This window comes from Micrasema longulum, unplaced genomic scaffold (genome assembly GCF_059751315.1).
Source record: "Micrasema longulum isolate JH-2025_06_02 unplaced genomic scaffold, ASM5975131v1 h1tg001379l, whole genome shotgun sequence".
NCBI classification, from domain to species: Eukaryota; Metazoa; Arthropoda; class Insecta; order Trichoptera; family Brachycentridae; genus Micrasema; species Micrasema longulum.
The window spans coordinates 301567-324249 of NW_028278565.1; the positions used below are offsets into that span (position 1 = coordinate 301567).

At 35.4% G+C, this 22683-nt stretch overlaps 3 non-coding genes across 3 annotated transcripts; all 3 read right to left on the reverse strand.

The window, feature by feature from the left end:
• Positions 1-19190: 19190 nt before the first annotated feature.
• LOC148275604 (5S ribosomal RNA) lies at positions 19191-19309 on the reverse strand. Its single transcript, XR_015823987.1, has one exon. It is a non-coding gene; the product is annotated as a 5S ribosomal RNA (ribosomal RNA).
• An 85-nt stretch (positions 19310-19394) lies between these two features.
• Positions 19395-19513, reverse strand: LOC148275605 (5S ribosomal RNA). Its single transcript, XR_015823988.1, has one exon. It is a non-coding gene; the product is annotated as a 5S ribosomal RNA (ribosomal RNA).
• Positions 19514-19598: 85 nt separating this feature from the next.
• Positions 19599-19717, reverse strand: LOC148275606 (5S ribosomal RNA). Its single transcript, XR_015823989.1, has one exon. It is a non-coding gene; the product is annotated as a 5S ribosomal RNA (ribosomal RNA).
• Between the last annotated feature and the right edge of the window lie 2966 nt (positions 19718-22683).

Below are 22683 nucleotides of genomic sequence, written 5' to 3' on the forward strand. Positions count from 1 at the left end.
TCTCCGTACAAGTTTCTCTCGTTCTTGCGCGGCTCGGTTTAGGAAGGACTGGCGGAGTTTATAGGCCTGCCGGCTCGGCATGTACCGTGTACTATACACTGGTGTGTCAAGGAAGTGTGTGAAATGTTGAATGGGTGACAGCGATGCTCGCAATGCGATACTTGCTGGGAGCGCTAGATAAGGAAAGGACTGGGGACTGGGGCTGGCGGAGGGAGACGGCTAGTGGCATGGCTATAAAGACTAACAGTATTACATATTTAATATTAGTTAATAATTTTGTCGGCCTCGTGGCTCGTGGTGTTTGGGGCGTTTGCCTACCGCGCTAGAGGTCTCGGGTTCGATTCCCGGCATGGTTGACATGAAATTTTCACTTAAAAAGTTGCTTTAACACTAAATATTTCTTAGTCCCATGGACTGGCACCTGAAGCGTAAGACTGACCACTATACCTTCATATAACAAAAATGCTAAAAATACGCTGCGATCGGTGTACTAATTCAGTGCCCATACATAATTAGGTGCAGAAAGGGAATAAAAATTGTGAAATAATTTTATACAACCACATATCGACTTTTCTATGCCTACCGGCTTCGAGACGTACCGGTCTCATCGGCAGGTCACAAATTAAACTATCAAGCAAATTACTCTACACCTCCATCATAGTAGTTATACAAAACAATATAAAACTATCGTGCTGATTCACTTCTGATACGACACATTATGCTTTTTTAGCTAACACTAACGTGCGGTGATTACAATTTTTAAATTTTTGATTTTGTGAGAGAAATAGTTTTTAAAAAAAGGGAAAGAGAGAAAATCATCATCATCATCATCATTCCCCCACACCCTCCACACCCAGTTGCGCAAATGTCACTGCAATGATAAACGAAATGCGGCATCATCTGTAACATGGAGTTATATGTTTGGATAATTTATAAAGCGCCATTTTTTTGTGAAAATCACTTCAAGGCGCTGTACAATATATAATTATCCCAGCACGTCTTGCAGCTACAGATCGCATGGACAGCAAGAAATCTAGCGCATAATTACATTCTTTTATTTTATTTTATTTGACAATGAAGTTGAGAGTTTAAGTGATATTTAAAAAACGAAATAAAAAAACAAGTTTATAAAATAAAAGCTGGATTACACCAAGTCTTGCAGCTACTGAGCGCATGGACGGTTGAAATTATAGACCTTATTTACTAAATTTAGATATTTGATAGTTGATAACATTAAAATAATATGATTTATATAATATGATAGCAAACATCACAAAAAGTCTTGCAGCTACAAAGCGCATTGACGAGTAGAATTTCAGCAACATAAGAATGATTTTAAAAAGTTAAAAATAAAGAAAACACAATGATAATACATCGACGAGCAAAGAACTAGTAAGTATGGCAAATTAGTGAACATGTAACACCACAAAAAGTAAACGATAAAAAACTAAACAAAGATAGCATTCTTTAACTTATTATTAAAGTTAACAAGATGATAGACGATACTCGATCTCGAAGGGCCCCTGTTTTAGGTATTCACTTTATTACAGTTAAGGTGATTGGTCCTACGCTTTAGGTTCTAGTCCAGGAACGATGAAATATTCTAACTTAAAGAACCTTTAAAACCAATATTTCACATTTACTTTACCCTGCGGACTAAAGAGTATCTCCACTTCCTTTCGTTTTACTGGATTTTCACCCGAGAGGAGCTATCGAGTCGAAAACACCCGTCCAGGGTTCTAGTTATAAAACTTAACAAAAAAGACTCGAATGTTCAATAATAAGATAAAATATATAAATCCAAAAGTGATGTATTTATTTATTTAACTTTTTGTACATAATGTTATTTGTACATTGGCGAGCTTATTGCCAAATGGTAATTTCTTCCAACCAACCAATATACCAGTAATCAAAATTAGTAATTTGTATATAAAAGGGATGAAGTTTTTTTATTCGCATGTTAATTCCTGATCGAATAGCCATTCCATTATTTTCCCTTTATGATTCAATTTACATAAAAACTTCAAAATTAGAATAAAAGAACACTTAATTTGTGTCAATAATTATACTTTATTTAAATTCGCAAACCGTATGGAAAAATATAATAATAATATTAAAAATGACATTTGGTTTAAGGTTCTCCTTGTTGAAAACAAAACATTAAATCCTCTTAGGACTTTACTCTTGGCTGAGTCGTGGCATCAGTCGTGGTCACGTTGGCAGGAGAGATGCATGTCAAAACAGCGATAAATAATAACAAAAAAATATCAAACGATCATATTAACAATATTTCCTATAGTACACTCCTGTCTTAGAAGTGCTAATGATTTCTAATATTTCTAGACTAATTTCAGTCTAGACTAACTTCTTAACTTATTTCAACTCCCCACACCCCTCACTCTATACTTTCACAAACACATAATACTACTTGATTTATAACCTCCGTATAAGATTTAATATTTAGTAGACACTGTTGTTCTTCTTCTCATATCAAGTTCCCCCGACGCGACGTTGGCAATCACTCTGGTGAAGGCACCCCTTCACTGCGCCAACCGAAATAGCTCCTCAATTTCCTCCAGTGGTGGATGTTTCCCAGCCAAGACATCTGTCACCTTCCAACTCTACGCTTTCTCCCGATCTTCCCCATCATAATTAGCTGTAGAAGCCTATATTTACTACCGCGCATGATGTATCCCAGATATAATGGATTTATATGTTTTATTGACAACGGTAGTTCTCTTTCAGCACTGGATCATCTCACCAGTCTCACCACCCACCACCTTCACGTTGGCCATCAAATGTCTCCGAGATTCTCAGCATTCTTCAATTAGAGGCTTTCGAAATGCTTCACAGGAGAATGCAGAGACTCTGTTAAAATTATTAAATAGGATACAAACAACAAACAAACAAAGAAACCATCACGCCATTTCTCCTTAGGGATGGACAGAGACGATAGAATGCCATATCGCTGTCTTTTCATACAGACCTCGCTTCTTCTAAATGCATACATCTTCTCACGCATGCTAATTTTCCGACTATTGACATGTCCGAATAAGTAATTTGTCGGATTTGGTCGTGCTATGTCTTTTTCGGTAATATATATTTATATATATGTTTGGATAATTTATATAACGCCGTTTTTTGTGAAAATCACCTCAAGGGCGCGTATTCCTCGTTTTCTGCATCCATGAACATTATTCATTATTAAATTGTGCCTTTATTGTGTAGCTTCGAAACTGGTAGGTAATTACAAAAATAATAGGTGGTAAAATACTGCGATTTTATTTTAATTTGAATTAAAAAATATTAATTTCATGTTTATATCCATACCGGTGATTGTAGAGGGAGTGAGCGAGCTGCCAATAGGAGGAACGGTAGGGAGAGAAAGGGAGAGAAGATGATAGGAGCGTTCTGTCTACGGGACAGGGGATTTTATGTATGTACTCTATTCCTAAAGGCCCCAACATGTGTTTCGTGTTTTGAAATAAATATTTATATTTTTGAAATATTTTATTCTCCAAGTCACATTGTCCGGGGTCCAGGCGAATGAAGAAAACAGTTTTGTGAGAAAAAGAACCAGAATCCTGGACATATTTCGTCTCAGCCCCAGCCCTCGTGACTCATGACTCATGCATTCGTGATGACTGAGAATTGCGGCTGCACTATATAATTCATCTTATCGTACTCCTATTCTAAATAGAGCGAAGAGCATCACCCGTTGAAGACTCCTGCGTAGCTTTTATCAAGTCACGCCATGGGGTAGGTGAGCAACCCCCCGATCTTCTTCCCTCATCTCGTCGCAAAACTTTTGTAGGATTTTCCAGTAACATAACGAAACCTTGCAATTATTATTGGAAGCCACCAGATCTGTATATCCGACAGGACCACATACTCGCATAGTAGCAAAAAGCTCCATTCGGTATTCATAGAGTAGGGGATATGCACCAGATCACAGGATGTTTTCAGAAGGTTGATTAGGAGATCCGCAGCAGTAAGCTGATGAAAACTGGGTTGTCCAGTGATCAGGCATAACTCATCGATTCTGTAACACATTTTCTTGCCTATAGTAGTAGCATTTTGGCTGCGGAATAATCTACCCACTAATGTTAGAGATGCCCCTTCTTTATTTACATTTAAATCAAGATTGAAATGTCACTATCTCAATATTTGAATTGTTTCTTTCTCCTTCTTCTTTCCCCCACATCTCCTCTCCTCTCTTTATAGTATAGTCATAGAATTAAGAATAGTCCAGAAACCGCATACGAGCATCCAACAAAAGGCGACTAAACTGCTCATAAATGAATAGTTTTACGTTTTGACTCCTTAGTTTCTTTGTAGACGTCGCTCAGTACGCAACTCCCGATTTGAATTCAACTATGCCGTGTTGTGTCCTTTTAAAGTGTAGAAATACTGCTAGGATCTTAAAGAAACAGGATGTTATCCCATTTCACTGTAATTAGCAAATTAATGTGTAAGTAGCAAATGCATTACTTGAAAATTGTATTAGTCAGATTGTCGAAGAAAAGAAAATGGACGTTTCTTTAGTGTTGCCAGAGTAGTATTTTTTTTTTACCCTACTTTGCTCATCTAATGAGAGAACTAATAAAAATTTGACCTAAGATTAAATAGTTCTGTGGTGGAAATTATACCGACATTATCTTTAAAACATCAAATATCATTTAACATGATATAAAAATATCCGTTTTACGTAAAATAAAATTGGTTTTTAATTTTAAGGTCAAAGTTCATTGATTCAATTACTCTTATTGAATGACCCTTTACTTATCTGCTCTGTTGTGTCAATCAATATTTCCGCGTGCACAATAAAATTTTAGAGAATTTAACAGATTGATTTTTTTTAAACCTTACATTTGTGTTATGATTATATGTTTTCCCATCATGCAACATTGCACGGCGACATTACGAATACGTGCGGTGAAAGTGGGGCATAGTGGGGGAATTTTTGGACACAGTTCGATGTATTCTCATATTATTTAACGCTCCTTTAGTACTATTTTTAATTCTATGAGTAAAGTGTTAAAAAAAAAAACTTTAACTTTTAATTTTTTATAAAATTAAAAGATAAAGTATAATTCCTTAGATTATTTCTATGTTTTTGTAATTTTCTCAAATTGAAAGGTTTGGGTAGGTAGGAATAATTTGCCTTAAAGTAATATGCTCACCCTTATTTGTTTATTTGTTTAAATTTAATGTTGTGCACACAGTGCTACGTTAATATAAATCTAGACAATATTACGAACAAAAAATAAACCTAACACAGCACCAATTACGTACACAACACAATATATGAAACAACTATCTAACAGTACAACAAGATGTAAGAAGAATTTGTGCTTTGTGTGAATTTACTAGTGATTGTGTTTTTATTGTTGTGAGTATGAAATGTAGTGCGTGGAGTGAGGTGTATGGAGTGATGTGTATAAGATGTGGTGTTTATGTAGTGTGTATTCTGGTAGTACCTAGTTTAGTATTAATTGTTTCTGTTTATTTTCAAAGAGGCTAAATGATACTAATATTACAGTAACTTTAAACTTTGAAGTAGGGCACACATAAGCAAATTCCCCTATGTGCTCCAATAATAACAATAATAACATTAGTAATACTAAACATTAAAATCTATAAGACTCAGCTTCCGTCAGCTTATATGTATATATATTGCATATGTATACATATAAAGTGTAAAAATAAATAAATACTAATTGACTGTCGTTCTTTTATCTTTAGCTCAGTACGCATCGCTGTACTTCGGTCAATACTCCTTTATTAGGATTTTTACCAGAAAGTAGCCATCGAGTCGAAAACACTCGTGCGGTATTATGCTTCTATTTTATATTCAGAACTGTATTTTTAATCCGCCAGGACACATACATGTTTGTTTATTATTTATAAATACTTTTTGATAACGAAAATACATTTGAAAAACAGTTTTAGAAACATCACGCATTTCCGATAGCAACCCAACACAAGTACACACGTGTGCAAAATGTGAGGGAGACTTTTGTATGTGTTGTGTATGTATACCTATCTTTGTAGTGCAGTGCGTGTTCTTCTATGTATTAGTGTGCGTGATATACCCATACTAGCGCTCAAACGGAAGATTTAATGCAACAGTACATAGAATACGCAAAAAAGTACAAACCTACAATAACTATGTAAATTTTTACTAAATATTTTCAGTTAAACTCTTTACTAAGTGCTAGTTCGTTTTTTTCTTGACTTGTCACATGAATGATGGCAATTCATACATTCTCGAATGTACCTTAACATTTTTTATCACTGCAGTAGACTTATTAAACCTCGGTTAACTATGACTGGCGGTTTACTTTGTAAGAATTCAGTAAACAATGTTTTCGGATCGTTGTTAAACGGCCATTTCACATTAAAGATTTTTATCGTTATTTTCATTTATTTAGAAAAACTAGAGGATAGAACGCCATACTTAGGAGTACAAATAAGGTAGTTTAATCACGCAAACTGTGAGAGTGAGAGATGTTTCAGAAAAAAAAACTTAAAACCCACTTGTTCTCGAAATCATTTGAATAAATCGAAAGCATGTGATTACAAAGTAAATTGTTTAACATATAGTTAGGTTATTTAAATAACGTCATTTTTGTGAAAATCACCTGAAGGACGCTATACAATAAATAAATATCCCAGCACGTCTTGCAGCTACAGAGCGCATGGACGGTTGAGATTCTAGTTTCTCGTTTCCAATTAAAATATATTTTAATTAATATTAATTTTTGCTATGGTTTAATAATGTGCATGCTTCCATTTTCTATTACCCCAACTCAACACAGGGCTCTTGGCCTCATAGGGTTAGGGATACGTTATTATTTTTTGTAATAGGTGTCTTTATATGAATAAAAAAAAAAAGAAAACAAAATATTTCAAATGGGCTTAATTACATAATTAAAGAACGTCTTGCAGCCACAGAGCGCATGAATGGTAAGAAATCAGACCCCCATTTCCACATTTTAAAAATTGACTATGAAGTTTAGTGTATTAATTTTATTTTATTTTTATTTTATTTATTTCGAATACAAACAGATGTACAGGTTAAATGAATATTTAATAAAATAAATACATATAAAATGTAAACATAGTAGGGCCTGCCATCCAATTATACATATGTATTCACTAAATAATAATGTAATAAAGCGACGACGGCTTGAAGTTTAAACTATATAAATAATAAATATACTATATATTAAAATAAGATAAATATGGACAAAACAAGGAGATAGTGGAAAGGAAAAGAAGGAAATTGATAAGGAGTGGTAAAGGATGATTAAAGGAAAGTGAGAGTGGAAAATTGCATTTGATTTATTGATTAAACGAATTATGAATGAAGAGCATGAATCAAGCCTATTAATTATCTTCTGTACATATTGTATGGAGTGTTAAATATATCAAGACTATTAAAATTTTTGTTAAATGTTTCACATATACGAGGGATTGTAGAATGTTTCCGATGATTAGTATTAAATTTAAGAATATAGAAAATGAAATTGAATTGAATTGAAATGAAACAATGAAATTGAATTGAATTGAAATGAAACAATGAAATTTAAAAAAATAAAATAATAATAATAATTAGTAAGATTACAACACGTCTTGAAGCTACAAAGCGCATGGAATAATGGAATTCTAGCAACTTAAAATGACACCCGGATTCAATTAAATAAATTTGTAAAAAATGGTTAAAAAAAAATAAAAATATTCCCTTCTCAAAAATGTTGTCTCTCTCTTTTGCAATAAATTTAAATCTTGATAAATCCCTGGGAACTAAAATTCAACCTTTCTACGCACATTTGGACATACTCAAAATGTTGTTGATTAATCTAACTTATTTGTAACTGTACATATATTATCATTAGTATGGCGTTCTATCCTCCTGTTTTAAAAAATAATGATAAATAACAATAACAAGTTTTGACATGAAACGGCTGTTTAACAACGATCCGAAAACATTGGTTACTGAAGTTTTACAGCGTAAACCGCCGCCAGTCAGTCAACTGAAAACATTTGGCACTATTGGGTTATTAGATTGTATTAAGCCTACAATCCTACCTTCTTTATTGTGCTATACTGTGTTTTTACGTTATTAATATAAAATACACATAAACCTACCTACCTAGCTACTTCGCGTAACTTCACGTTTTTATGTTGTCAAGTGAGAGCAAAACATCTGCTTACCCTTGCCGCCCCCGCCAGGTGCATCCGACCTGTTCATGGCTAAATTTCAGCAAAAATAGGTTAGGCATGTTTTTGGTCTGATTTATGTTATTTTTTATTGATTACTTATTTATTCATTATAAATACGGCCCGACTCAATCGCCACAGTTATATGAAGAAACATATTATATGAAAGTACAAGAAACTACAAAAAACTGAACAAAAATAACACAAAACTATGTGGCAAAGACAAACAAGAACAATGAAGTAAAGGTATACATAAGAAAATTAATAGCATAAGCAAAAATTTGCCGGTTGATGCCGCCCGTCAGTTAAAAAATTCGTTCGTAGTGTCTAGAGTAGATTATTGTAATGGTACTCGTATCTATGCAGGTCTACCAAATAACAAAATGACTCGCCCTCAGTCTGTATTAAATGCTGCAGCGAGACTATTTTCGGAATCTCCAAGTTCAGTCATATCACTCCACTACTTCGGGAATTACACTGGCTACGTTTTCCACAGAGGGTGGAATACAAACTCTGTTGGCTTATGTATAAATCACTGCACAACTCTGCTCCTGAATATCTAAGGGAACTATGCATTCCAGATGAACAAGCTGACAGGCGTCTCACGCTTAGATCAGCTACGTCTACGGCGAGAGGAAAGGTTATTATACCTCTACGCAAATGGCGCACTAAATTTGGTGAGCGCGCATTTGCGGTCGCAGGCCCTATGGCATGGAATGCCCTCCCAGCAGAGGTGCGAGGCTGTGAGAGTGAAGTGGTGTTTCGGGAAAAACTTAAAACTCACTTGTTCTCTAAATCATTTGAATAAATTCGTAACATGTGATGACAAAATAAATTGTTTTAATCAAATTACAAATTTAAAAGCTTTAATTAAATTTATTTATCTATAGAATCACTATGTAAAGCGCCCTTAAGATATACAGTTCACAATGGAGTTCTAGTGCCAAATCTAATGTATGGAAGCGAAGTATGGAAATTGGAAAAATAATTATGAAAGCAGGTTAAATGCGATCCTTCAGGCGAATGTGTGGTAAAACGATGTACGATAGGTGCACAAATGTCGAAATTTGTGAACTATGTAATGAACTGAGACATGCATTATCAACTGAATCAAGAAAGGGGAGCTGCGTTTTTTTTTTAAAGGAATAACCCGCTAAACCTCTATTGAGAAGCTTGTCAGCAGGTGGGATAGAGGGGATATGGAAGGAGGTAATGAAGAATACACCACACCACCGAGACCAATTGGCCACGGCGCGGCGCCTGCTTGGTTTGGACATGTAGAGCGAATAGACCGTGAAAGAACGGCTAAAAGGATCTACGATGCGAATGTGTATAGATGCAGAAAACTAGGAAGACATGGCACGTCAAGAGTAGGAATAATCGACGTACGTGCATCAGAAGATGTATGAATGCGAAGAAACCTTAATAATGTCGAACCATTGCTCGCGGGTTCTTGGTTTGATATAAAGTTCCAATTTAACGTCTTAAATTCTTTGTTATTTGTTATGTTACTTTGTGAATAAATAAATTGAATTTCTTTGAATTTGAAGCGAGGTCTGTATGCAGAGACAGAGTGTTATGGCGTTCTATCTTCTCTGCCTAATTCTACGGGCAAACGGCGTTATGGTTTGTTTGTAAACAATATATTCATAAACACGATAAACATACAAAACTTCGAGCTAAACCATGCCAATCCATCTTAATCCAACACTGTTTTAGTGGCGAAGAGATCTACGAAAAGCCGGAAGATCTATCCCAAAGAATTCCGAGTTGTGTGACGAATTGACTAATCTACACATTCTGGACACTGGAGTTAAATTTAGATGTATCTAAATATAAATTTCTTTAATAAATATGTAACCATAAAATTAAAATAAATAAATAAATGTAGATTTATGGCAATTATTTTTAAATTCATAAATTGTCTAAATAATTGGAATAAAACCGTAGCATGTGACGACAAAATAAATTACATTACTAAAAGTATAAATTTCGCCCTATGGCATGGAACGCTCTCCCAGCAGAAGTGCGAAACTGCGAGTGAAGGGATGTTTCGGGAAAAACTTCAAATCCACTTGTTTTTATAAAATAAATTGTTTTGCATGAACCTGGGGGGAGGGGTTAGTGGAAGGGATGCTAGTCCAAGAAATAAAAGATTTACTTACTTCATTTTAAAATTATTGAAAAAAAGTAATAAATAAAAAGGAGTGATTTTGGAAAATAAAATTAAAATGTTTGCTATTAGGAATGTTCCTCTGAAGTTTCGCGATCTGGCCCTGAGAAAAGTGCATATCTTTATTATTATAGATAACAATATCTAAATATAACTATTGTGATTATTGTTTGTGAACCATGTCGTATGTATTGTTTGTGAACCATAATAAATAAAATAGAGCAATTCATGTAGCGCCATTTTCGTAATATGGAGGCTTTTTCATAATATGCGTAATATGGGCTCAAGGGAGCTTGTATGTAATCTTGTATGTAATATATAATTATGTATTAGAGTGGATCGATCTTGTATGGAGAAAAAAGTATGAGTTCTTTATTTCATATCACCGATGGGATGTCGCGTAGATCTTCACCCAGGTTTCTGCATCGCGCCTCCAGCTGTTGTCTTTGAAAGCTGAAAAAAGGACATTGCATCAACAGGTGAGGGACATCTCGAGGAGTTTCATCGTCGCATGGGCAGCTAGGGCACTGCATTGGTACACCAATTGACCCGTTTCTTGATCATTTCTGTTACATGAAGGTAAGATGATCAGTCTTACGCTTCAGGTACTGTCAGGTCAAGACTATATAAATATTATTTTATAAAAAACTTCTCATAAATAAATATTTCATATCAACCATATTGGGAATCAAACCCGAGACCTCTCGCGTGGTAGGCAAAAGCTCTGACCATTACACCGCGAGGGCGATCGTGTTATTATTATGACCCAGCTATTGAAAACAAAACTGAATGCGTATCCTGATAATGTTCTCTGATCAGTGCAAGCTGACGAAAGAAGACACGAAAGACAACATGGATTTAGGGAGAATTTCGAGAGCCAGCAAAATAAAACGGACTGCAGTTGCAACAAGTAGGTACACGAATATTCCCAATGCCAGAAGTTGATATTTGTGCAACAGATAAAGTGGATTTGATTAAGTGAGATATTCTGAAAGAGCCTCGAATGATAGACGCATCAATTATTCAGGAGGCCATACTACCTTCCATCGAGGGGTGTATTCCTATCACAGTCAGACTACACGAATCGAACAAATAGTTAAGGAAGCGTCAGTTTCTGTCTGCAATAACAGAATAAGAGATAAGATAAGAGAATAACAGAATGCAAAATTTCTACACCCGTTTCTTGATTAAAATCATGGTTTTCGGATATAAGATGATTTGCAAATTCTGAAAAATTATTATTACTGAGACATCTTATATGATCTTTGATTCTAACTTTAAATTTACGTGAAGTTTTTCCAATACAGAAATTTGGGCAATTTAAACAATTTAATTTATAAATTAACGAATGATTCAATTTATCATCCTTATCTTTACAATTCGATAATATTTTATGATTCGTTTTATCTTCTTTCTCTCTCTTTCATAATTTTTCTGTCTCTTTCATAAATTAATTTATAAAATAAATAGCAGCGCGAGTAATTATAAGTTAGTTTGATTCCTGACGATGAGGTGGTAACCTCAAAACCGGTTGAAGTATAACTCTAAATTAAAGTGTTTTTATACGAATGTATAAACATATAAGTGTAAAATGTCTTACCACAAAGTGAACAATATTTTTGATAACAATAATATAAAAGTTTTTTATTTTTTTAATTCATTAAAAAAAATTCTTTGCATTTTACGAAAGGTAAAATAAGTTAATATAAGCTATAAATACAAAAAAAAAACAATTGCATAAGCACAAAAAAAACCATAATGGCATAGCCTGTATGTGGATATATATTTTATTTTAAATTTAAATAAAGGCTACTGGAAGAATACGATAGATTTCAAAAAATAAAAAATATTTGCTAATAATAAAACAAAATTTTTTGCTATTAAAACGAGAAAATCATAATAAAACCTGTGCTATAAGTAGTATAAAAGTGAACAATTATTTCCTGTGTTGCTTTGCTCCTTCGAGTCAAAAAAAATGTATAGACGGGTACGTTCATTTATTTACGGTTGACCGGGCAGCGTAACAACACACACTCCTTTCGAGCGCCTTGAACGTAGACCCCGCCAATACGTAAACAACAACCTTCCGCTTGCGTTCCGATTCTCAGAAGGACCTCATTCTCGTACTTCTAACGCAGGTATAATACCATCATCTTTGGGAAACGCTATTGATGATGGAAGGTTAGGTTAGGTTCCATATATTGTGTACCTAGAATTGTAGCAGCCCTATCATCAAAAATATTTATGTCGACCCTCCAGGAATCGAACCTAGGATCTCAAGCATTGTTAATTTTTTTTTTGATAGTAAGAATTTTGGTGAACAGAATCCTAGACGTATGTTTTTGACTCGATGGATCTTGCAAAAGAAAATCTAGGAACAGCGATCACAGGTTCGATTCATGGGAAGGTCGACACAAAATATTTATTTAAAATATGGTATTTAAAACAATAACAATAAATCAAGCCGTTTTACAAGTCGCAGTGACGTCAGAAGATTGAAAAGCACCGAACCCCACATCTAAGAATAATAAGAATATGCCGTTTCCCCGTAGGAGTATGCAAAGAGGATAGAACGCCTCATCACTCTGTCTTTGCATACAGACCTCGCTTCCTTTATTTTCATTCATCTTCTCATGCACGCACGATGATCATTTTGGCTGTCCCTCTTAAATTTTTTATTATTTATATTTTTCTATTATTATTTTGTATAATTTTTTTGGTTATTTTGTATATTGTTTAATATTTTTTTTATTTTTTTTTATTATATTGAAAACATATTATACATAATTATATACAATATTCCCAAGGAGTTTTTTAAAAAAAAACTCATTTAGGGACATACAGATAATAATTTTTTTAGAGACGTTTTTAAATTTTAAACTATAATATTATTTAACAAAAGCAGAAAAATTAAAATTATGATATACTACAAATTAAAAAGGGTATGAAAAATACTTGAAAATAACAGAATAAACAGAATACTAGGCATGGAAATAAATTCAAAATAATGTTTACATTATGCAATCTGGGAAAGAAAATTGAAAAAGTTTAAAAATTACATGGATGTATGTATACAATATAAAAAATAAAATAAAATAAATAAATAAATATGTTAATAAGTGTTTTTTGATTTATATATAGAAGAGTCCCGACCTAACACGGAATTTTCTAACAAGTCGGGACATAAAAAAATAATCGTGCTCTATGATAAAATTGTGTATTTTGTGCATTAAATAAATAAAAAGTATTCTTTGCATTCGGTCAAGACACGTCTTTCTCGGTCTTCCTCATTTTCCGCATCTATCAACATTCACTTCGTAAATCATAATTGAAATAAATAGGAAGTTCAGTTTTTTTTGTGTTTTTTTGTTTGTAATTGACTATCAAAGTAAGCCCGTAAGTAAGTAAATTTATTTGCTATATTTTGATTGATTTTATTTGTAACTTTAACTTAGTTAGCTCTAGCAATGTAAGGCGATTTTTTTCACAAAAATGGCCCTATGTAATTCTTGTTAAAAATAAAACTTGTTACGTTATTTAATGTAGTTAATTTTTATTTAAATCTTTTTTGCCAATACTCGATTGTGTCCCATCGTAAACTCCATACTAGATCTCGACTTTTCTGGTGCAAGTCTTTCTAGATTTGAACAATCACTGAGATGGGCCAGATCTTGCATTAAGGTTTTCATTATTTGTCCTAGCTTTAATTTTCTTTAATTGTATTTTATTTCGATTGTACCTATATATATTATTAAGAAATCTACTAGTATATCCCGTAAATAAATATTTTTTTAAAATCATACGTTTTTAAGAAACTTCGCCGCACAATTTAATGCTATAATTTTTACCGCGCGTAAGCAAATATTTTGTATATTCAGTTTCTGAATTATTTCATGATGATGAAATGTCTGAGATGTCTCAGAAGAATCATGGGTATGCGACGGTTTGACTTTGTGATGACTGAAGAAATAAGAGGACGAACGCGGCAAACGCCGGTGAAAGTTTCGAGCGGAGGCGATGAGGTTGTCTCGGTCATATACTACGGAAGCCTACTTTACAAGGCATCAGGTTCTCGGCGTCCTGGACCTCCCCGGCTGACTTTTCATCTGCAGTTCATATCAGATTACTGACGAGAATGATAATGATGAATTCATTGTTCCTGGACGAACACGTGAAGCGTAAGACTGATTTTACATTTTTAAATTCTTCCACGCCTATTTCATTCTCAAATTGATTCTTCGTCCCTGTTGAAAAGATTTGTTAATTTTAAATGAATATCATTGTCTTTCGTATGCTGATGATGCCGTGCTTTTTGCTAGCAGCAAAGAAGACCTGCAATTCTTCTTATCAAAAGTCTACGGTGTATGCAAGAAAAGCGATTTGCTTGTGAATGTTGATAAATCGAAAGTAATTGTTTTTGAAAGGATAACTAAATGTGAGATCGGTGTGGACGGAGATATTCTGAATCAGGTCAAGAAGAAATTGTGAGTCAGGGAAGTATGTTTACTAGGGATGGAAAGACTGAGAAAGATATTTAAAGGAGGGTAAGTGCCGGAAACAGGGTGAGCGGTGCACTTCTATCTACCTTGGAAAACAAATGTTAGTCGCAGGAGGCAAAACTAGCGGTACAAAATGGAGTTCTGGGTCTGACCCTAATATGTAGGAGCAAAGTATGGGATTGGGAAAATAATGATGCAAGTAGGTTGAACTGTGTCGAAATCCAATTTTTAGGCGAATGTGTGGTAAAACAATGTATGATAGGTGCACCAATGAAAAGATCCGTGCACTATGTGAGGCCGAGACAAGCATTACCGACCTAATAAAAAAAGGGGCGCTGCGTTGGTTTGGGCATGTAGAGCGAATGGACAATGAAAGAACGGCTAAAAGGATTCTCGATGCAAATGTTGATGGATTCAGAAAACGAGGAAGACCGATAAATACATAATCATCAACATCATTCCCTTTCCGCACCTAATAGTGCATATAGAACTGCATTGGTACACCAATCGCCGCATATCTCGATTACTTTTGTTTCATAAAGGTAAGACGATCAGTCAATGATCACACCAATCGTGAACACAAGAATATTTCATGGTCCCTGGACTGGTACCTGAAGCGAAAGGCTGATCATCTTACCTTCAAGTAACAAACATTATCAAGATACACTGCGATTAGTGCGCTCATGCAGTACCCTATGCACCATTAGAAGCGGAAAGGAGAATGAAGTTAAGATGACCATTCTTACGTTTCAGGTACCAGTCCAGGGACCATGAAATATTCAAATGTAAGAACACCCTTTTAAATAAATATTTCATATCAACCATGTCGGGAATTGAGCCCGAGACCCTTTTGCATGGTAGGCGAACGCGCTGACCATTACACCACGAGGCCGACAAAGACAAGGCGCTATCAAATACAACAAATTCTTAAATATGGAAATGTCAAAAGTAGGAATAACAGCGTGCGTCCATGAGAAGATGTATGAATGTAGAGGAAAGGTCTGACATGGGGTTCTACACTCTCTGCCTTCCCCTATGGGGAAACGGTACGATGGTTTGTTTGTTTTGTTTCTTTTTAAATAAGCTTTTAAATATCCCGAGGTACCTTCCGTTCCTGCCACCTGCCTCTCGGTTCCCCGGTGTCTGCACTGTACTACGTTGCGGCAGGTGGCGTTCGCTCCTCGGCTTGTACAATATGTTCCGCGTCCGGTGTCCGCAGTTGAGTGACGTCATGTGCCCCCCACCCTGATACTTGAATACACATTTCCCCCACTCTCGGTCGCAATTCTCAACACGAATGCCGGACCTAGCATACGGTTATCAAGTTAAATCAAACAGTTGGTAAATGTTTTAACCATTTTTTAAGTAAACCATATTTTATTTATAACGATTCATGTAATACACTAACCACATTGCGTTTTGAAAAACCTGAATATTTATTTTCATATTGAAGGGCCGTTTACATGTGGACAATACAATGCATATGACCATATTGTCTTTTTTTATTTGATTTATTTATACTTTTACATTGTTAGTATTCTTTTTTTTATACAGAATAATGTTTCCTCACTGGGGTGTCCCGTGCCCGAGGGAAACATTTTACAAAATGTGAAACATGCCTAAGATTAGCTATTTAACAAAGTTAACATAATAATAACAATAAAAAAAACCTAATTAATCCAATTAACCTAATTATCATAAACATAATAAACAATCACGAACGAGAGAAATGTGTTTGTTGATTTGATTAATGGATGCATTGAGATAATAGGAAACTGGATGGCTGAAAATAGACTAACAGTTAATCCATCTAAAACGAAACAACTTTGGATGGCTTCAGCCAGACGACAGAATTTGATTCAGGATACGGCACTACCCGATGTGAGGAGTACTGCTTTACCAACCGTTAAACTACTGGGAGTCATCCTTAATTCTGACCTTTCTTTTGACGCTCAAATTAGTAGAACGATAAGTTCATGCTTTTACTAGGTCATGAGACAGATTAAATGCATACGCAAAAATTTGCCAGTTGATACCGCCCGTCAATTAATAAATGCGTTTGTAGTGTCTAGAGTCGATTATTGTAATGGTATCTACGCAGGTCTACCGATGAATAAAATGACTCGCCTACAGGCTGTATTAAATGCCGCAGCGAGACTTATTTTTGGAATCTCTAAGTTCTTTATTTATTGTGTATGCAGACAATTGGTAGAATTCCTAATTTGACAAACAGAGTTTGTTTGAAAATGTCCTAACAAGACGAAACGCGTCACAATATACCCTTTGTATATTTTATAAAAAATAAAGTAGAATTATAATCCAATAAACTTGTTTTATTTTGGATACATTACCAAATCTCTAAGTTCAGTCATATCACTCCAACTACTTCGGGAATTGCACTGGCTATGTTTTCCACAGAGGGTGGAATACAAACTCTGTTGGCTTATGTATAAGTCACTGCACAACTTTGCTCCAGAATATCTAAGGGAACTCTGCATTCCAGATGAACTAGCTGACAGACGTCTTACGCTTAGATCAGCTACATCTACGTCGAAAGGAAAAGTAATTTTACCTCTACGCAGACAGCGCACTAAATTCGGCGAACGTGCATTTGCGGTCGCAGGCCCTACGGCATGGAATGCTCTCCCAGCAGAAGTCCGAAACTGTGAGAGTGAAGTGATGTTTCGGAAGAAACTTAAAACCCACTTGTTCTCTAAATCATTTGAATAAATTCTTAGCATGTGGTGACAAAGTACATTATTTTTCGTAAATTAAAAAGTTAAAATAAATTCACTTTGTAAAGCGCCATTGAGGTATTATATTACGAAAATGGCGCCATATAAGTTATCCATAATTATTATTATTATAATTAAAAACTAAAATAATCATAAAAAACATTACCAATTTAAATAGACCAATAGAACAAATTTCATAAACAGTACACACATTTTACCTATTTGGCTTGATCCACTCATCGTTCCGTGCGCAACCCACCTCCACTATCCATTTCTTAATAGCAATTTTATATTGTGAGAACTTACTCATTGTCCTTATGGATAGGATGTTTCTGCTCCGTGAACAGCCTCGACCGCGCAGGACAGAATACTGGGACAATACAAGCATTCGGCTGCAGCGTAAATGAAAACACGACGACGTTGGTTACTAGCGAATTCACGAAAAATATTATTAATTTTATAAAAAAATGTTTGGGAATTGCTAAAGGGTGAACTAAATAATTAAAACGTTTTTTTTTCTACCGCCATTTTCGGCAGTTATTTTTTTTTTGGGAGCGACATGTTCAGGTCACGCAAATTGCTATTGTCTCAAGGTCCTGTCCGTTCTTGTTCACACGAGGAGAATGTGGCCGCATGCAGGGGTGGGGGTAATCATTGTTCCGCGGAGATAGCCTGCCCGTCTATCTCAGTGGCGCGGCGGCCCCGAGACAGTGTTTTGTCCTTCAAATTGCTGTTTACACGTGGACAATAGCCGAGTCCTGTGACAAAACAATATTGAATTTTCTACGTGTAAACGGCCTTTAATTTACAGTTTTATTTGAAAATCCAGGACATGGATTAGGACGGCCAAGAAAGCCTTGGCATGATCATGAATACCGACATATTGTATGTATAGTAACGTGTCATCATTCATCATACAACTGCACTTTTTACTACTTCGAAGTGAGAGGATCTCTCTCTCTATAAGGATAGTTCAGGCTGTACATGAGTTAATGAGGAATTCACATTATAATTGAGATCTTAAGAGGATACGCGGTTACAGAGGAATTCGATGAATTGGTATTTGAACATACTTTTTATATCACTCTTTCGCAAATGCGTTCCTGATGCTGCGCGAAAAAGACAACTGCAAGTCAGAATGATTATGTCAAACTAACAAAATATACGAGTAGGTTTCGTTGTTCCGTTTTCTGCTCCTCAAAACTGAACCAATTATGTTTTTTTTTTGAGAAAAAGTATCCGAATGAAATTTTGGTTGTTGGTACCTTTTCTGTTTTTCTAACTTATTTATTATATTCGTATACCGTACCTATCTGGGCTTGGAGGAGGAGATTTAGCAAAATGTAAACTCTCGCCTTCCGCCCAGGCTCTTTATAGACTTGGGTCTCGATTATGATGGGAAGATAAAGACGTCATACCTTCACCTTGACGGTGTAGATGAAGATAAATTCCCTCTAGCGATTATAAAGATATACTACCAACCCCTCACCTTTAATTTTTGGGTAACACATCGATAAAATAATATTATGCACTGTGATAAAGTGCAAAAAGTAAGAGGGCCAACGGCACGCGGTGTTCCCAAGCGGTCACCCATCCAAGTACTGACCGCGCCCAATGTTGCTTAACTTCGGTGATCGGACGAGAACCGGTGTGTTCAACATGGTATGGTCGTTGGCGAGGCCTGAAAGAATATCTTTCGTTATCAGTAAACTTACAGGAAATATAATATTACGCACTGTGATAAAGTGCAAAAAGTAAGAGGGCCAACGGCACGCGGTGTTCCCAAGCGGTCACCCATCCAAGTACTGACCGCGCCCAATGTTGCTTAACTTCGGTGATCGGACGAGAACCGGTGTGTTCAACATGGTATGGTCGTTGGCGAGGCCTGAAAGAATATCTTCCGTTATCACTAAACTTTCAGGAAATATAATATTACGCACTGTGATAAAGTGCAAAAAGTAAGAGGGCCAACGGCACGCGGTGTTCCCAAGCGGTCACCCATCCAAGTACTGACCGCGCCCAATGTTGCTTAACTTCGGTGATCGGACGAGAACCGGTGTGTTCAACATGGTATGGTCGTTGGCGAGGCCTGAAAGAATATCTTCCGTTATCAGTAAACTTTCAGGAAAAATAATATTACGCACGAAGGAATTTGTCAAAAAAATAAAACGATACACGACAAGAACGGGCGAATTAACAAATTTTACAAGAGAGAAACAAGAATACAATAAACTGAACAAAAATAGCATAAAACTATGTAACAAAGACAATAAAATAATGCTTAACGATGTAATCATAAACACGATAAACACATAAGACTTCGAGCTAAAACATGGCAATCCATCTTCATATTATACTGTTTAAGTGGTGAAGAGATCAACGAAAGGCCGGAAGATCTATTCCGAAGAATTCCAAGTCGTGTGACGAATTGACTAATCTACACATTCTGGACATTGGGGCATAAAAACAAAAGTTACTCTTAAAAGATTAATTATTAGCCGATTTTGACTTCTGCTGACATGGTTAGGTATATGAAAAGAAATCGATTGCAACAGAGATGTGACATCACTTAAAGCTTTACGTATTTTGAAAATGCATATAAGATCCATCGCAGTTCTTCGTTTCTCCAATGAAGACAGATTAAGAGACCGCTTATTATATGTAATGTATATTTTTACATACAATTAAAGGAAATGGAAAGAAAAACGACTACTTTATATATAAAAAAATCCTTTCTTGATCTGTCGAAAACGAGCTCTTACTGCAATGGTCGCATTTTGTTAATTAATTAATTAATTATGGATAACTTATATAGCGCCATTTCCGTAATAAAATACCTCAAGGGCGCTTTACATGGTGATTCTATTGTTAAGTTAATTTAATTGAAGCTTTTAAATTTGTAATTTAATTAAAATAATTTATTTTGTTGTCACGTGCTACGGATTTATTCAAATGATTTAGAGAACAAGTGGGTTTTAAGTTTTTTCCGAAACATCACTTCACTTTCACAGCCTCGCACCTCTGCTGGGAGAGCATTCCATGCCATAGGGCCTGCGACCGCAAATGCGCGTTCACCAAATTTAGTGCGCTGTTTGCGTAGAGGTATAATAACTTTTCCTCTCGCCGTAGACGTAGCTGATCTAAGCGTGAGACGCCTGTCAGCTAGTTCATCTGGAATGCATAGTTCCCCTAGATATTCCGGAGCCGAGTTGTGCAGTGACTTATACATAAGCCAACAGAGCCTGTATTCGACCCTCTGTGGAAAACATAGCCAGTGTAGTTCCCGAAGTAGTGGAGTTCGTTTTGTTCGTTTACGATATTCCTTTCTATTGAACTCATTAGTAACGCAGCAAACATAACTAACACAACAGACATAATTAAAAACTCGGATGTTTACAATGAGAGAACCGAATACCACCCCCGCCCGGGCGCGCCCCCGTAAGGGGAGGACTAAACTAGAGAACGTGCGCGTTCCGCTCGGAAGGAAGCGCAGTCCTAACTGTATCAGCATCCCACGGGAACAGCTGCCTGCATAGACTGGTAGTACACGATGAAGTTTTAGTGCCAATACTTATGTATGAAAGTGAACCACGAAATTGGCAGAGGAAGGATGAAAGCGGAGTGAACGCGATCGAAATACCGGAAATACAAATCAGGAAATAAAAATAAACGAAAAGTGGATTTAGCTTTACTGGACATGATTAAGTAAGTTTTTAATATGACTCCGATTCGTTGTATTATTTCAAAATTAATCAAATCTGGTGCTCATTAATCCGTGTAGTTGGAGTTTTGCCGAATGTAATTTATTTTCGGCGATATTATCATGTCTCGGTAAAAGAACTCAAAAAAATAAAAATGACGTATACTATATCATCCAAAAGTGGAGCTATATAAGTTATCCATCGTAATAATAGTAATATAAGAATCTTAATTCCAAAGATATTCAAAGTAAAGAAACGTGTTACTAAAACAAAAAATAAAAGACACGGTATTTTTGAAATTTTGTTTATTGTAGACTGGGTAAAAGCAAACCCAGCACGGGAGCTTTCGTGGGGTGAAAAATAAAGAAAGTACAATGCTTCTCCCTATAGTTGGTTATCTCGGCATGGGCCCTTTATCGTTCGGCCCCCAACCTGCAACTTGCCACATGCCACATACTGTGCTGTGTTCTGTGTTCCCCTCGACCCTACGCATATATCTACAATCTACAACACAAGAGTACCTATTTACCGCTTTCACCTACTTACTGTACGCTCTCGTAAGACTTGCAAGGGTATTTACCTATTTGATTTTTCAAAACGTTATATTCATACGAACGACTATGGATGGCTTCAGCCAGACGACAAAATTCAGGACACGGCACTACCCGGTGTAAGGAGTAGCGCATTAACCGTTTTTTTATTGTTTTTATTGGTTTTATTTTTTCATTTTTCATTTACAAACACATTACCGCATTACTTCGTGCGCCTTGAACTTAGACCCCATCTATACCTATAACTCGCGAAGAAAACACATTAAGTGACGTCACAGTATCCAACAACAGGTAGACGTTAAAACTATTTATACTCAATTTTTCTTCTACATCTGAGTAAATGTTGTGCTAAACTAAAATGCACAACTATAAATATTTAAATAGGTACATTGTACTACAAACCAGTTGGATAAATATTATGTTCGGAAAATATATGGAAAACAGGGGCAATATAACGCACTAAACAGGTTTAATACAATTTTTAAAAACGCCTTATAATCTGTTAGATATTTCATTATTTTTTATTATTTATTTGGTTTACAAGCAATGAAAAACAATTACATAATACAAATAAATATTGAAGCAATAAAAACAAAACAGACACTACTTGTTTTTCACTAATTACATGGAAACACTTTCTAAATACATATTTATAAAAAATAAACTGAACCCGGCAATGCTTTGCTATTGCTAGATTTGAGTTCTGGCTAGATAGATTAAATGAACACAATCGAAAGTCTGATATCAATTATTGTATTTAGTCCAAATTATTTTTGTGTTTCGGTTTGGATAAATTGT